The sequence below is a fragment of the Sus scrofa genome, chromosome 7 (assembly GCF_000003025.6).
Source record: "Sus scrofa isolate TJ Tabasco breed Duroc chromosome 7, Sscrofa11.1, whole genome shotgun sequence".
NCBI lineage: Eukaryota > Metazoa > Chordata > Mammalia > Artiodactyla > Suidae > Sus > Sus scrofa.
This window is the reverse complement of record NC_010449.5, coordinates 72250472-72266401: the sequence shown is the minus strand read 5'-3', so window position 1 is coordinate 72266401 and position 15930 is coordinate 72250472. Positions and strand designations below refer to the sequence as shown.

The 15930-nt window shown below is 35.2% G+C and overlaps 1 long non-coding RNA gene across 1 annotated transcript in view; it reads left to right on the top strand.

Annotated features, from left to right (window-relative positions):
* The window catches only part of LOC106504458, a 660129-nt gene that overhangs the window by 505261 nt on the left and 138938 nt on the right, over window positions 1–15930 (top strand). The window lies entirely within an intron of this gene.

The following is a 15930-nucleotide window of genomic DNA, read 5'->3' as shown; positions in this document are numbered from 1 at the left end:
TACATAAGGTAGATTAAGAATAGTAAATTATGGATGAACCTATGATACCACCCAAAATCATTAAGTACCTTGGGAAAAATATAGGAAAATAAGTTCAGAGTTCAACACTGGAAGCCTTAAAGATACTTAAGGGAAATTTTCAAAGATCTAAATAATCAAAGAGATTTGCTGTGTTCATATATTGGACAACTTGATTTTATAAAGATGTCAACTTTTCTGAAATGTATACAGTTTCACTGTAATTTCAATAACATACATTTAACAGCTCTATGTTTAAAATGTATCTAGAATTTGCCTCCTTAACACCACCTACTCTGCTTATACATGTTAGTTGATGTACTATTTAGTCCACCATCATATTTTGCTCGGACTGTTGAATTGACCCCTTAACTTATCTTGTTTTGTTGTTTCTGCTCATGTTGTTCTACAGTATAGTCTCATCACAGGATCTACAGTGATGTGTCTCTTTCTTTGTAAAACACTCCAATACTTTCCAAATTGTTCAGATTGAAAATCAGTATTTATAAGAATCTACAATGTCTTTCTTGATCTACCCCATTCCTGCTACCTCAGATTTCATGCTCTACTACCCTCTTCCTGTCTCACTGCAGCAGCCCAAACTGTCCTTCCTCTGTATCTTGACCATTGGTGACACAATCCACATCCTTCTCTTTGGTCTTGCAAAGTACATTTACCCTTTGGCTAGTTGCTTTTTCCCTAGTTAGCCACAAGCTTGCCCCTTACTTTCCTCAGGCAATTAGTGACTTCAAGCCTGCCTGATAAAAAGAAAGCTTTTAAAAATGCAACTTTCAACAGCAGGATTTAGAAAAGAGCCTGAAACACAGTAGCAGTCATTCATTAATGTATTCAGTAAATATTTATTGAACATATTTGATATACCTGGGCTTCACAGATACCAACATTGAAAAGTTCAATCTTTGCTTCAAAGTAAGTGTCAAGTGGGGATATAAGCATAACATAACTAACATTTATATAGAAGCTGTAATTTACAAAATATCTACAGTACACTCGTCTTTCATTTGAGTCTCCCAAGCAACACTGTGTTGTAGAGAGAGCAGGTGTTTCACAGATGTAAACTTGGAGAGGTTAAATCATTTGTTCAAGTGGGAAAGCCATATCTCAAAGCCTGAATTTCTGACTTTAATTTTTTTTTCTTTTGTCACACAAGACTGCATTCTCTTTGGACTTTGGGGAATACAATAGAATAGTAAAATAAAATCTATGCCAATAATAAATTTGAAATCTTTGTGGGTCATAGCTGTGGCATGGGAAACAAAATGAATCCCATGACACTCAGTTTCCTAGAGTTAGTTTATAATCTGTAAAGTGGAAATCATGCATGCACAATTACCTTAGGGGACACTGAGAAAATTAATGAGGTTATGTTTATGAAAAAAAATTTAAATTGTATAGAGAAAAGCATTATCTTCAGAAAAGGAACTACTAATAATCCATATTTTTTCTTATACACAAACTTAGCATATGGCTTGTGAAAAGAAATCTATGGCTGTTTAACTGAGTTTGAAACTTTCTATTCTTTAAAAAGTAATGTGTGATCTGATTTCTAAATATTGCATAAGTTCTTTAATAAAACAAGGGAAGATAACACTTTCCAATGGAGTTAAAAAATAGAGACCGTTCATCCTACTACTAGGAGACTGAAAAAAATTAAGAACCTCTAAGTTTCTAAACTCTGTGTGGCAGCTGAACTTTCGAAAGAAATGTTAAGAATGATATAAGGGAGAAAAATTAAAACAACATTGAACAAAAGAATTAAAAGAGAACTATTTTATTTCTAATCTCAGCTGGAGAAATTTAAGGTTAAAAAGATTATTAAGGGAGTTCCCGTCGTGGCGCAGTGGTTAACGAATCCGATTAGGAACCATGAGGTTACGGGTTCGGTCCCTGCCCTTGCTCAGTGGGTTAAGGATCCGGCGTTGCCGTGAGCTGTGGTGTAGGTTGCAGACGCGGCTCGGATCCAGCGTTGCTGTGGCTCTGGCATAGGCCGGTGGCTACAGCTCCGATTAGACCCCTGGCCTGGGAACCTCCATATGCCGCGGGTGCGGCCCAAGAAATAGCAACAACAACAACAACAACAACAAAAAGACAAAAAAAAAAAAAAAAAAAAAAGATTATTAATATATGAGAAATGACAGCTTAGTTAATAAAAACCATAAAGTGACTCAGAAATTCATCTCCTTAGGCATATTAATTTCATTATGACTGTGCTGTTTTAAGTAGATTTCTAAAAAAGTGATAAAATAGTATTTATATAAAAATAAAAATATTTTCTAACCTAGAACACTGCACAAAATACTAGGGAAATGTTTACTGAAGTAATTCTTAATAAGGTTTAAAATAATAACAATTAGATGAATATTGGCTTATTAAAATATGTGTGCTTTGTAAGGGAAACATTGATTTGATAATATTCAAAACTGATACTTCATACATGGCCACTACAGCTTTTTTTTTTTTTTTTTTTTGGTCTTTTTAGGGCCTGTGGCATAAGGAAGTTCTTGAGCTAGGGGTCACATTAGAGCTGCAGCTGCCGGCCTTCGCCACAGCCACAGCATGCCAGATCTGAGCCACATCCACATCATATGCTGCAGCTTGCGGTGATGCCGGATTCTTAACCCACTGAGTGAGGCCAGAGATTGAGCCTGCATCCTCATGGATAAACTAGTCAGTTTCTTAACCCACTGAACCACAGTGGGAACTCCAATAACCACTACAATCTACTTTTGTAAAATGTATGGAAAAGTAAGATAATGAGAAGAATATAGAATATTCAGTGTTTAAAAAAATATATATGTAAATATATATATATATATATATATATATATTTGCAAATTTAAGTTGGCTTTTGAGGGCATTTCATAATGAAGTTAATTTACCTCTCCTACAGGAGTTTTCTCTTTGGGAAATATTGCTAGTCATTTGTCACTTTGATGCATTTGCTTAAAATATAGTTTAATAATATTTAATATTCTAAAATAATGTTTTAGAAATTATAGTCATACTTTCAGAATACACAGCTCACCAAATATTTCATATTACTATATTTTTATGATAGATAAGAATGCAATACAATTCAAAGTAAATAGTTTCTGGGCATTTGAAATGGCAAAGAAGGAACTTGTGACAAAGGAAAGTGTGAATTTTAACTATGTGTAAACTTGACTATATAATGGTGCCTAGTTGTTTGGTCAAAGACCAGTATTCATGTTGCTATGAAGTCATTCTTTAGAAATGATTAATATGTGAATAAGTAGACTTTGAATACAGTAGATTATCATCCATAATGTGTGTAGGTCTCATCCAATCAATTGAAGGACTTAAGAGAAAAGACTAAGGTCCTGAAAAGAGGAAGGAATTCTGTCTCCAGACTGCCTTTAAACTCAACTGAAACATCAACTCGTACCAGTGTTTCTAGGCTATAGACCTGTCCTGCAAATTTCAAACTTGCCAGCCCCTACAGTCACATGAAGTAATTCCTTAATTACATATATACCCATATGTATTTATGTAGCATACATATGTACATAATATATCCTATTGGTTCTGTTTCGATAACCCTGACTGGTACAGAGTTCTTACCCCGCCCCCCCCTAATTTCTATAGAAACTATCCTGATTTAAGAACAAACAACAGAACTTTAGATAGAATTAAATCAACTGTAGGGAAAAGCACATGGCTGTTCTCCATTCCTGAATTTTGTTTTTAACTGGAGTAAAAGCTTTGATATATCATGCTTAAAATTTTACTTGAAAAAATTAATTGGATTTGGCTGGCTTGAAAATAATTACATCATAAGTACTAAAAACTGGCTTAAGACCATGGCTTAGGAGTTCCCATCCTGGCTCAGTGGAAATGAATCTGACTAGAATCCATGAGGACAGAGATTCAATCCATGGCCTCACTCAGTGGCCTAAGGATCTGGCGTTGCCAGTGAGCTGTGGTGTATGTTGCAGGTTTGGCTCAGATGTGGTGTTACTGTGGCTGTGGCGTAGGCTGGTGGTTACATCTCCAATTTGATCCCTGGTAGCCTGGGAACCTCCATATGCCACAGTGCATCCCTAAAAAAAACCAAAACAAAACAAAATAAAAAGACCATGGCTTAAAATAGAAAAAAAAATCAAAATATATTTAGTGAGTTAGAAAATTTAAATAATATTGAAAACAGAAAAGAGACTGAAAGTCATTGGTATTTTTATGAGTAAGATTTGATCTCTCAGGAAAGAAGGTAATAAAGTCTTTTCAACATGATTTCAGAGATAGATGGTTGGAATCCCAGAAATGTTTATGCAAAATGGAAGGTGGTGTTCTAAGCAGAATGTATGTAGTTTGGATTTTATGAGTTGAAGCTACTGTAAGAGACCAGCTCTAATTAAATATTTCTTACTCCTCCACACAAAGAAGAAACATAAAAGTCTATAGACAAAGCACTTGAGAAATACTTAAAGGAGGATGAAACCTACTATAAGTTCTCTAGATTTCTGCCATGGCATCTTAATATCATTCTTTCTGTTCATTCTTGAAGATGTCCACTCAAGAATGAACTTGAATATTTAGCTTTGATAGCTCATCACTTAAAATCATAATTAAAGTCACCAAATGAACTTTACAATGGAAGCAATACTGTGAAAAGTATGGTGAGCAGATCACTGAACACTAGAAAATGTGATCAGACTTTAAATAAACATATTCTTTAGAATCATTTCTGGCTGAGAATGCTTTGGAACAGAGGTGGATGAAAATTCTTCAAATTTTTATTTTCCTGGTAATTCCCATATTGATCCCTTGCATATTTTGTCACTTGTCTATTTTTCCAATTACCTTGCTTTGCTCTGTATCACACATTTTCATGTCTATAGACTTCTGGATACATGCAGCATTTAGGCATTGATGGGTGTGAGAAGGGGATGAATCAGGGCATTTCTTCCACTCTTGCTCTGCCTATGGTACCTTTTCTAGCAGTCTTTGTTTATGTCCATTATATAAAACCACTGTTCTGCACTTCCGGGTCCTGCCTGCCAAGCAGTAAATTCTAATGCCCATCAGACAACCCTTCTTGCTCTTATTGTCCCTTTTCACCTAGGTATAGTTGGTATCTTCTTGTCATTACTTCATGATAGTCAGTTTGGATATTCAACTTTTTTTAATCACTTGCCTATTCAATTGTCTATGTTAAAATTCCTCGGTATGGAAGAACTAAATGGATGTGTTTTTCCTACTTCATTCAGTTCTTAAAAGTAGTCACATAATGCTCTCCTAAGAGAACAGAATTTCTCCAAAGTCATTTTAGGTATGGCCTCATATGAAGGCATAAAATTGAGCTTTCTGACTTCTCAACATCTTTCCAAAAATTGTCATAATATTTTGCACTTTAGGTTGTTAAGGGCAATCCAGAGAATTTATATTCTTGTTGTGCATAACATTTTGCATTCCATCACTTCCAAAAGAAATACTTGAACATTGCTCCCCATAAAATACTTTTTTCCCCCTTCATCCAAAAATTTATTGACAACAACATGTGATAGGCATTTACCAGTAGACTTTTTTATATTATTTCAGTTATTGAAGAAGTATACTCACAACTGTGATCTTTCTGTTTTTGCTATGGATCTTAGCTATTTTAAAACTAATTTTGTTTTTGGTGTAACTAATTACTTTGGAAATATCCCTAGGCTAAGTGTAAATGCCAGTGTTTAGGAGAAAGTTTATATAGACATGATGTCTTCCAACTGAGTTCTGTCAAACAATATTTTACTAGACACCAAGTAAACATATTTCAGATTTCTTACTACACTGGCCTTGAGATATTTGCCATGAGTCTCACCTTGGAGCTAAGATTGAAAATGATCACCATATTCTAACAATTAAGTCACTTGAATCATTGCACATTATTTTATTTAGAGGTTTACTTAGGTCATATCTACAGAAAGGCTTTTGTTTGTGTGGGAAGTTCTAGGATTTATTCCCTTGTTCTTTATGTAGCTCTTTACCCATATTTTAAACATTAGTGTAGCCTACAGTATCCTCAAAAGTGTCAGAAGTCTGGCCACTGTGCTGAACTGGAGTTGAAATGTAACCTGGTGAGACCCGAGGGAGAGAGTGAATATTAAAAGCAGCGTGAACTAAAAAAAAGTCCACTGGGAGAAAAGCAACATTCTGTTCTGCCTGGATCTTAGCTCAGTGACCCAGATGGCGCAGAGTGACCTAAGAACTCCCAAAACAATTCTCTAACTTCCAGAGTGAATGGCAGCTAGGACTTCAAACTCACAAAATCATAGTTTATGTGTGCAGAAAATGCTAAATGTTGGCAAATAACATAAAGAATATATGTGTAATGAATGTATTTAAACATATGCTTGAAAATTTAAATTTAAAACAAATTATAGGAGTTCCCGTCATGGCACAGCGGAAACAAATCCGTCTAGGAACCATGCTTTGAGGTTGCAGGTTCGATCCCTGGACTCACTCAGTGGGTTAAGGATCCAGCATTGCCATGAGCCATGGTGTAGGTCACAGATGCGGCTCAGATCTTATGTTGCTGTGGCTGTGGTGTAGGCTGGCAGCTTTAGCTCTAATTGGACCTGTATCCTGGGAACCTCCATATGCTCTGGGTGCAGACCTAAAAAGCAGACAACAACAACAACAACAAAAACAAATTACAGTAAGAAAGTCGAGAACATATATATGTATGTATATATGCATATACTTATATATGCATATATCCTTATGTGTTCATATCAATTTACCTTTGATTTAACCTCAGTATAGCCTCAATATTTGAGAATTATCTCAATATGTTTATGACATACTCAGATAGTTCAACCAAATATAGCATATGTCAGAAGGTTGTAAGTTGACTCCATGTGAAACCCCAAGGAATTGTCATGTTTTTCTTCAAGTGGTCGGAGTCCTTCTTTTGGTACTTATTTACTCTTTATTATGTACCAGAATTCTTAACAAGGTAGCTGAGAATATCCAGACTTTTATAAAAAAAAAAAGTACTTCAGATATGATATTTCTTTTATATAACAAAAAGAATCAATAAGAGTCAGCTCTTTAGGATTAGGAGATTCACCAAATACTGAGGGATTTAAAGGAGAGATTTTTGTTCCATTCTGCCTGCCAGAAGGTCAGATTCAATTTGATGCCACACTTTTGTTTTTGTTGTTATGGTTATTTTAAAGCTTTCAAATATTTGTAACTCTGAAGTAGAATTCCAAACAGCAAATGAAAGGGGAAAAAAGTTTTAAAAGAGTTTTAAGGGTTTCTATGAAGAAAGATTTCTCCAAAATAAAAATAAAAAATAAAAAGTGAAACTAGGGTAAAAGAATTTTGAAAGTTTTAGTTTTTGAGATTTAAGCACCACAGGGAAAAAATATTTTGTCAATCTTGATCTAAATTTAACAGGCAATATGCAGGTGGTAAAGCATTTTGTCAACTACTTGTGGGTAATGAGGCTTCTCTTGACTACTTATGAATTTGCAGAGCTCTAATTATATATGCCAGAAATTTTATACCTAAATGGGAACTAATATCTGTTATTTTACTTGTCATCAGTGATAGTTCAGAAACTAAACCTTAAGGAGGAATTTACCTATATTATAAAAAGTGGCATACAATTGTTAAAGTATTTCTTTTTTGTCTTTTAGGGCCACACCCGCAGGATATGGAGGTTCCCAGTCTAAGGACTGGATCTGAGCTGTAGCCGCTGACCTACACCATAGCCACAGCAATGCCAGATCCAAGCTGCAACTGTAGTCTACGCCACAGCTCACTGCAAGGGCAGATCCTTAACCCACTGAGCGAGGCCAGGGATCGAACTGGCAACCTCATGGTTCCTAGTTGGATTCGTTAACCACTGAGCCATGATGGAAACCCCCCCTTTTTTTTAAAGTATTTTTTTTTAATTTATAAAAAACAGGTAATATAGAATCAGATAATTTTGTTACTACAGGGGTTTACTTAGTATTCTATTGACCCCTTAGGATAATTATATTGAAGAGATTTCAGTAACACTGCTGGAATTCCCGGCATGGCTCAGAGGTTAATGAACCCAACTAGTATCTACGAGGATGTGGGTTTGATCCCCGGCCTTGCTTGGTGGGTTAAGGATCTGGCATTGCCATGAGCTGTGGTGTAGGTTGCAGATGTGACTCAGATCTGTTGTGGCTGTGGCTGTGATGTAGGCCAGTGGCTACAGCTCCTATTCAACCCCTAGCCTGGGAACATCCATATGCCATGGGTGTGGCCCCTAAAAAGACAAAAAGACAAAAAAAAAAAAATAACACTGCTTTTGGTTTGATGTTTTTTAAAACTATATTTTTATGACAGCCACATGGCATGACTGTCCCTAGGGAATTAGTTCTCTCTCTAATTCCTTTATGAATTGCTGTAGTTTAGTGATAGTTAAATAATATTACAGTTCTCAGCACATCATAAAAAGTCAAGATGTCTTACTGACTCAAACAATAATGTTGTGGTAACTAGTTTTGTTATTTGTCAGGGTCAGCCTTGCTGTACAGAGCATCATTGTTACCACCTCTTCCTAATATTGTCCTTTAGGCTTTATAACCTTTGCACCTCTTCACAGCCCCATTGCCTCTACTTTTCCTTTGTCAAATAGTCTTATCTTTGGATTCATAGTTTTATGTGTAGTTTATTCTATTTTTTCTAAAATCTATTACTTTATGACGTCTCTGCTATTATGAGACATTTGCTCACTGCTGTCCTGTATTGCTATTGTCCTTCTTTAATTGAACTCTGCATTTAAGACTAGCATTGAACTCATGACCAAGTAGGATTCATACCAGGGTCACAAGGATGTTTCAACATACACAAATCAATCAATGTTATACACCACATTAACAAAAAAAAAGTCAAAAACCACATGATCATCTCAATAGTTGTAGAAAAAGCATTTGATGAAGTCCAATGTCCATTCATGATAAAAACTCACCAAAGTGGGTGTAGAGGGAACATTCCTTAACATAATTAAAGCCATTTATGACAAACCCACAACAAATATAATACTCAATGGAGAAAAGCTGAAAGCTATCCCACTAAAATCTGGAACAAGACAAGGATGCCCACTCTCACCACTTTAATTCAACATATTACTGGAAATCCTAGCCACAGCAATCAGACAAACAAAAGAAATAAAAGGCTTCCCGAATTGGAAGAGAAGAGGTAAAATTGTCACTGTACGTAGATAACATGATACTATATATATAAAACCCTAAAGTCTCCACATGAAAACTAGTAGAACTGATCAACAAATTCAGCAATGTTGCAGGATACAAGATTACCATTCAGAAATCAGTTGTATTTCTGTATACTAACAATGAAATATTAGAAAATGAATATAAAAATACAATACCTTTTAAAATTACACCCCAAAGAATTAAATACCTAGGAATAAACCTGACCAAGGAGGTGAAAGACTTAAAGCTTGAGAACTCTAAAACATTAATCAAGGAAATCAAAGAAGATTGAAAGATATTCCATGTTACTAGGTTGGAAGAATTAATATTGTAAAAATGGCCATACTACCCAAAGCCATCTATAGATTTGATGCAATCCCTATCAAATTTCCTGTGACGTTTTTCACAGAACTAGAACAAACAATCTAAAAATGTATATGGAACCATAAAAGATCCAGAATTGCCAAAGCAATCCTGAGGAACACAAACCAAGCAGGAGGCATAAGTCTCCCAGACTTCAGGCAATATTATAAAGCTACAGTAATCAAGACAGTGTGGTTCTGGTACAAAAATAGGCATACAGACCAGTGGGATCTATGACCTGTGCAACAGATTGTGGCAATGTTCAATCCTTAACCCACAGAGCTAGGTTAAGGATCAAACTGACATCTTTCTGGATACTAGTTGGGTTCTTATCCTGCTGAGCCATAATGGAAATTCCCTTATTAAGTATGTTTTCATGTGCCTGTTAGCCATCTATATGTTATCTTTGGAAAAATGTCTATTCAGGTGTTCTGCCCATTTTTTTTGATTGAAGTGTTTTTTTTTTCTCTTTTATATTGAGTTGTATGAGCTATTTATATATTTTTGATATTAATCTCTTGTGAGTCATATCATTTGCAAATATTTTATCCAATTTATTATGTTATCTTTTCATAATGTCAGTGGTTTCCTTTGCTGTGCAAAAGCTTTTAAATTTAATTAGGTCTCATTTATTTATTTTTGCTTTTATTTCTTTTCCCTAGGAGAGAGATGCAAAGATATATTGCTACAATTTATATCAGAGTGTCCTATTTGTGTTCTCTTCTAGGACTTTTATGCTTTCGTGTCTAACATTTAGGTCTTTAATCAATTTTGAATTTATTTTTGTGTATGGTGTAAGGAAATGTTCCAATCTCATTGTTTTACATGTAGCTGTCCAGTTTTCCTAGCACCATTTGTTGAAGAAACTTTCTCCAGTGTATATTTTTGCCTCCTTTCTTGTGCATTAGTTGATCATAGGTGCATGGGTTTACTTCTGTTCCATTGATCTATGTGTCTGTTTTTGTGTCAGTACCATGTTCTTTTGGTTACTGTAGCTTTGTAGTGCAATCTAAACCCTGATTCCTCCAGGTTTTTTCCGTTTTTCAAAGATTGCTTTGGCAATTAACCTTTTTTTTTCACTTCATATTAATTTTAGAATTATTTATTTTAGTTCTGTTAAAAATATCATGGGCATTTTGATAGGATCTATATTAAATCTGGAGATTGGTTTGGGTATTATGGCCATTTTAACAACAGTAATTCTATCAAGCCAGGAGCACAGGATATATTTCCATTTCTTTATACCATCTTCAATTTCCTTCATGAATATTCCATAGTTTTCAGATTATAGGTTTATTCCTAGGTTTTATTCTTTTTAGTGTGATTTTAAACAGGATTTTTTTTTAATGTTCTCTTTCTGATAGTTAATCATTAGTGTACATAAAAGCCACAGATTTCTGTATATGAATCTTGTATCCTGCAAATTTGCCAAATTAATTTATTAGTTATATAATGGTCCTTGTTTGGAGAATTTAGAGATTTCTACACAAAGTACTGTGTCATCTTCCAATAGAGTTTTACTGTATCACTTCCTATTTGGGTGCATTTTATTTCTTTTTCTTGTCTGAATGCTGTGGCTAGGGCTTCCACTATTATTTTTTTTAGTCCCATTTTTATTTTTATTGAAGTATAGTTGATCTACAATATTGTATTAGTTTCTGGTGTAAAGCAAAGTGTCAATCCAATTTTTATAACGTAATTAAGAAAATAAATTCTGTTTAATTCTGAAAATTCAAATGGTGTATACCAATCCCTGGAAGCCTAGTGGTTAGGATTCAGCACTCTCAAATAATGTGTGCCAAAATACAAATGACAGTGCTTTTCTTTGAGTGATGGACATAAGGATGAACTATTTCGATTGCTATATTTTTTGTGTTTTTTTTTTAAATTTAATTTTACTGGCGTATAGTTGACTGACAGTTTTGTATTAGTTTCAGGTGTACAGAAAAATGAATCAGTCATACATATAAAGATATCCATTCTTTTTTACTTACACATGCTTAAAAACTATTGTATAGATTTTCTGGTGCTATACAGTATGTTCTTGTTAATCATTCATTTTATACAGTAGTGTGTATATTTTATTCCCACCCTCCCAACTCTTCCCTCCCTTTAACAGTTTTACTCTCTTTACCCCTAAGATTGGTTTTGAAATCTGTTTCTTTTTTACAAATAAGTTATTTTATATCATTTTTATTATTTTCCACATATAAGTGATACAATATGATATTTGTTTTTATCTGACTTACTTTACTTAACATAATAATCTCTAGGTCCATCCATATTGCTGCAAATGGCATTGTTTCATTCTTCTTGTGGCTGAATAATATTCCATTTTATATATGTAACACATTTTTATCCATCCCTCTGTTGATGGATATTTAGATTGCATCCATGTCTTGGCCACAATGAACTTTGAAGTGTATGTATCTTTTTGAATTATGGTTTTCTCTGGATAGATGCCCAGGAGTGGGATTGCCAGATCATATGGTAGGTCTATCTTTAGTTTTTTAAGGAACCCCCATAGTGTTCTTCATAGTAGTTGTTCCAAATGACATTCCCACCAACAGTTTAGGAGGGTTCATTTTCTCTGCAACCTCTCCAGCATTTATTGCTTGCAGACTTTTTGATGATGGCCATTCTGACTCGTGTGAGGTGATTCCTTATGGTAGTTTTGACTTATATTTCTCTAATAATTGGTGATGTTGAATACTATATTAAATAGAAGTGGCAAGAGTGGGCATCCTGGTCTTGTCCCTGAATTTAGAGAAAAGGACTTCAGCTTTTCAACATGACTGTGATGTCAGCTGTGGGTTTGACCTTAATAATTATGTGGAGATATGTTCCCTCTATATCCATTTTGATGATAGTCCTTATATGAATGTATATTGAATTTTGTCAAATGCTTATACCCCTTCTATTGAGATGATCATGTAATTTTTATCTTCTCTTTTGTTAATGTGGTGTATCACAGATTGATTTACAGATATTTGAATCATTCTTGCATCCCTAGGATAAATCCAACTTGATAATGGTGTATGATTCTTTTTATACATTGTTGGATTCAGTTTTCTAATATTGTGCTATGGATTTTTGCCTCTATATTCATCAAAGAGGAAGAAGGAGGACAAGATAGAGGAGTAAAATACCTTGAGCTCACACCCTCCCACGAGAACACCAAAATCACAACTAGCTGCTGAACAACCATCAGTAAAAAAAGACTGGAACCTATAAAAAGATATATATTCAAAAACAAAGAAGAAATCACAAATGAGATGGTAAGAAAGGCATATTCACAATGTAATCAGATCCCATACCCCCCTGAGTGAGTGACCCACAAAGTGGGGAATAATTATATTGCAGAAGTTCTCCCATGAGAGTGAGAGTTCTGAGGTTTATGTCAGGCTTCCTAGCCTGGCAGTTTGGCATTGGGAGGAGCTGCCAGAGCATTTGACTTTGAAGTCCATCAAGTCTTGACCACAGAAGCACCACAAGACTGGAGAAAATAGACATTCCACTCTTGGAGGATGAAAACAAGTTCTTGTGAGCACTGAGACCCAAGGCAAAAGCAGTGATTTCATAGGTGCCTTGGCCAGACATACCTATTACTTATGGAGGGTCTTCTGGGGAGGTGAAGGACAGCAGTGGCTCTCTTTGGGCACAAAATATGGTAGTGAGCATACCAGGATTACTCATCTGAAGGCTAACATCTTGGTTGGGACATTAGTACCAAGAACTGGCTCCACCCAGCAGTGTGTAGGCTCCAGGGCTGGGAATGCCTTAGGCTAAACAACAAATAGGGTGAGAATATAGTCCCAACCATCAACAGACAGGCTGCCTAAATACTTTCTGAGCCCACAGCTACCTCTAGACATGCCCCTTTACATGGTCTTCCCACCAGAGAACCAAGACCCAACTTCACCCACAAGTGGGCAGGCACTCGCACCTCCTACCAAGAAGTCTACACAAGGCTCTAGTCCAGCCTTACCTACTAGGAGGCAGAAACCAGAAGCTATAAATACACAGTCATCCTCACATTCTGTGGAACTGAGTCCACAGGCACAGGTCAGAACTTACCCTGGGACAAACTGGTCCCTGGCCATTGGGTGATGAGAAGGGAATGTACTGCTGGGACACATAGGACATCCCCTATAGAGGGCCATTTCTTCAAGACTGAGAAATGTAAGTAGCCTTACATTTATACAAAAATACAAATAGAAATTTAGACAAAATTAGGCAACAGAGGAGTATGTTCTAGACAAAGGAATAAGATAAAACCCTAAAGAACAAATAAGTGATTTTGAGAGAGTCTCTACAAGAAATAATTCAATGTAATGACTGTAAAAATGATCAAGGAACTTGGGAAAAGAATAGATGAACAGAGTAAGTTACAAGAAATTTTAACAAATAATTAGAAAAAATAAAAAACAATAAAGGAATACAGTAACTGAAATGAAAAAATACACTAGATGGGATCAATAGCAGAATAAATGAGCCAGAAGAATGGATGAGGGAACTGGAAGACAGAATGTTGGAAATCACAAACGTGGAACAAAATGAAGAAAAAAGAATGAAAAGCAAGGACTCTTAAGAGTCCTCTGGGAGAACATAAAATTCACCAACATTCACAATAGGTGGATTCCAGAAGAAGAATATAAAGGGCCTGAGAAGCAGTCACCCAAGTCCAGGAAGCACGGAGAGTACCATACAGGAGCAAGCCAAGGAGGAACATGCTGAGAAATATAGTAATCAAATTGATGAAAATTAAAAATAAAAATGAAATATTAAAAGCAATGAGATAAAAACAGCAAATAACATGCAAGGGAACCCCCATAAGGTTATCAGCTGATTTTTCATCACAAACTCTACAGGCCAGAAAGGAGTGGCCTGTAGCTTTGACTAAAGTCAGGGAGAGTTATGCCTCCTGTTTAGTTTTTGTTCCTCAGGATTGCTTTGGCAATTCTGGGTCTTTTATGGTTCCATATAAATTTTGGGGGTTGTCTGTTCTAGTTCTGTCAAAAATGTCATGGGTAATTTGGTAGTGATCACAATGAATGTGTAGATTGCTTTGGGAAGTATGGCCATTTTAATGATATTATTTCTTCCAATTCAGGAGCATGGAATATCTTTCCATTTCTTTGAATCCCCTTTAATTTCCTTGATTAATATTTTATAGTTCTCAGCATATAAGTCTTTGACATCCTTGGTCAGGTTTACTCCTAAGTATTTAACTTTAAGGGGTGTGATTTTAAAAAGTATTGTATTTTTGTATTCCTTTCCTAATATTTGTTTCTTTCTTCAGATTTGGGAAGTATCAAGTTTCAGTATAATTTCCTTATATTTTTATCTCTTTCTCTCTCTTCTCCTGAGACCTCTGTAATGTGAATATTGGTATGCTTAATGTTACACAAGAGAGCCCTTAGACTGTTTTTTTTTCTTTTTTTTTAAATTTGATTTTCTTTTTGCTGTTCTGATTGGATAATATCCATTTTTTATCTTCCAGATTACTTAAGCATTCTTCTGCATCACTTAATCTACTATTCCTTTCTTCTATTGTATTTTTTAATTTTTTGTTATTATTTTTATTTTTTTAATAGTTATTTCCCCAATACAATTTTTTCCCTACTATACGGCATGGTGACTCAGTTACACATACATGTACACATTCTATTTTCTCACATTATCATGCTCCATCATAAGTGACTAGACATAGTTCTCTATTGTATTTTTATTTCAACTATTGAATTCTTCATTTCTGATTAGATCTTTTTTTATTTTCTAGTTACTTTTTAATATTTACTGTGGGCATATTCTTTTTCCTAATTCTTTTGACATGTCTATTACCAATGCTTTGAATTACTTATCAGGTATATTGTTTATTTCTGTTTTATTTTTTTTCAGGGATTTTTCTCTTGCTCTTTCAATTGAAAGTAGTTCTTTAGTCTTCATTTTGTTAAACTTTCTCTACCTGTATGAATATAGGTGAAACAATCACTTTTTGCAATCAAGAAGGACTCATATGGGAGCATCCCTGTACAAACTACATATGCCCAATGCCTCTGGTGGAAAAGCTGAATTTGACATAGATTCAGGTCATATCTTTCCTCAGGGTGTGCTGGCAGCTCTCACCTTAGTAAGTGGTAGAACTGGAGATTGAGGTGCTAGAGCTAGCACTGGGCGTGATCTGGGTTTTCCTCTCTATTCAGTGCCCGTCACCACCCTATCAGGATTGGGGTCTGTTCCCAAATTTTTGATGCAGAAGAAGCCCTGAGGATTGGACCCAAGCTGTCTCTGTTCCCATTAAGTATGTGTTTTTCTCTCTTCCCAC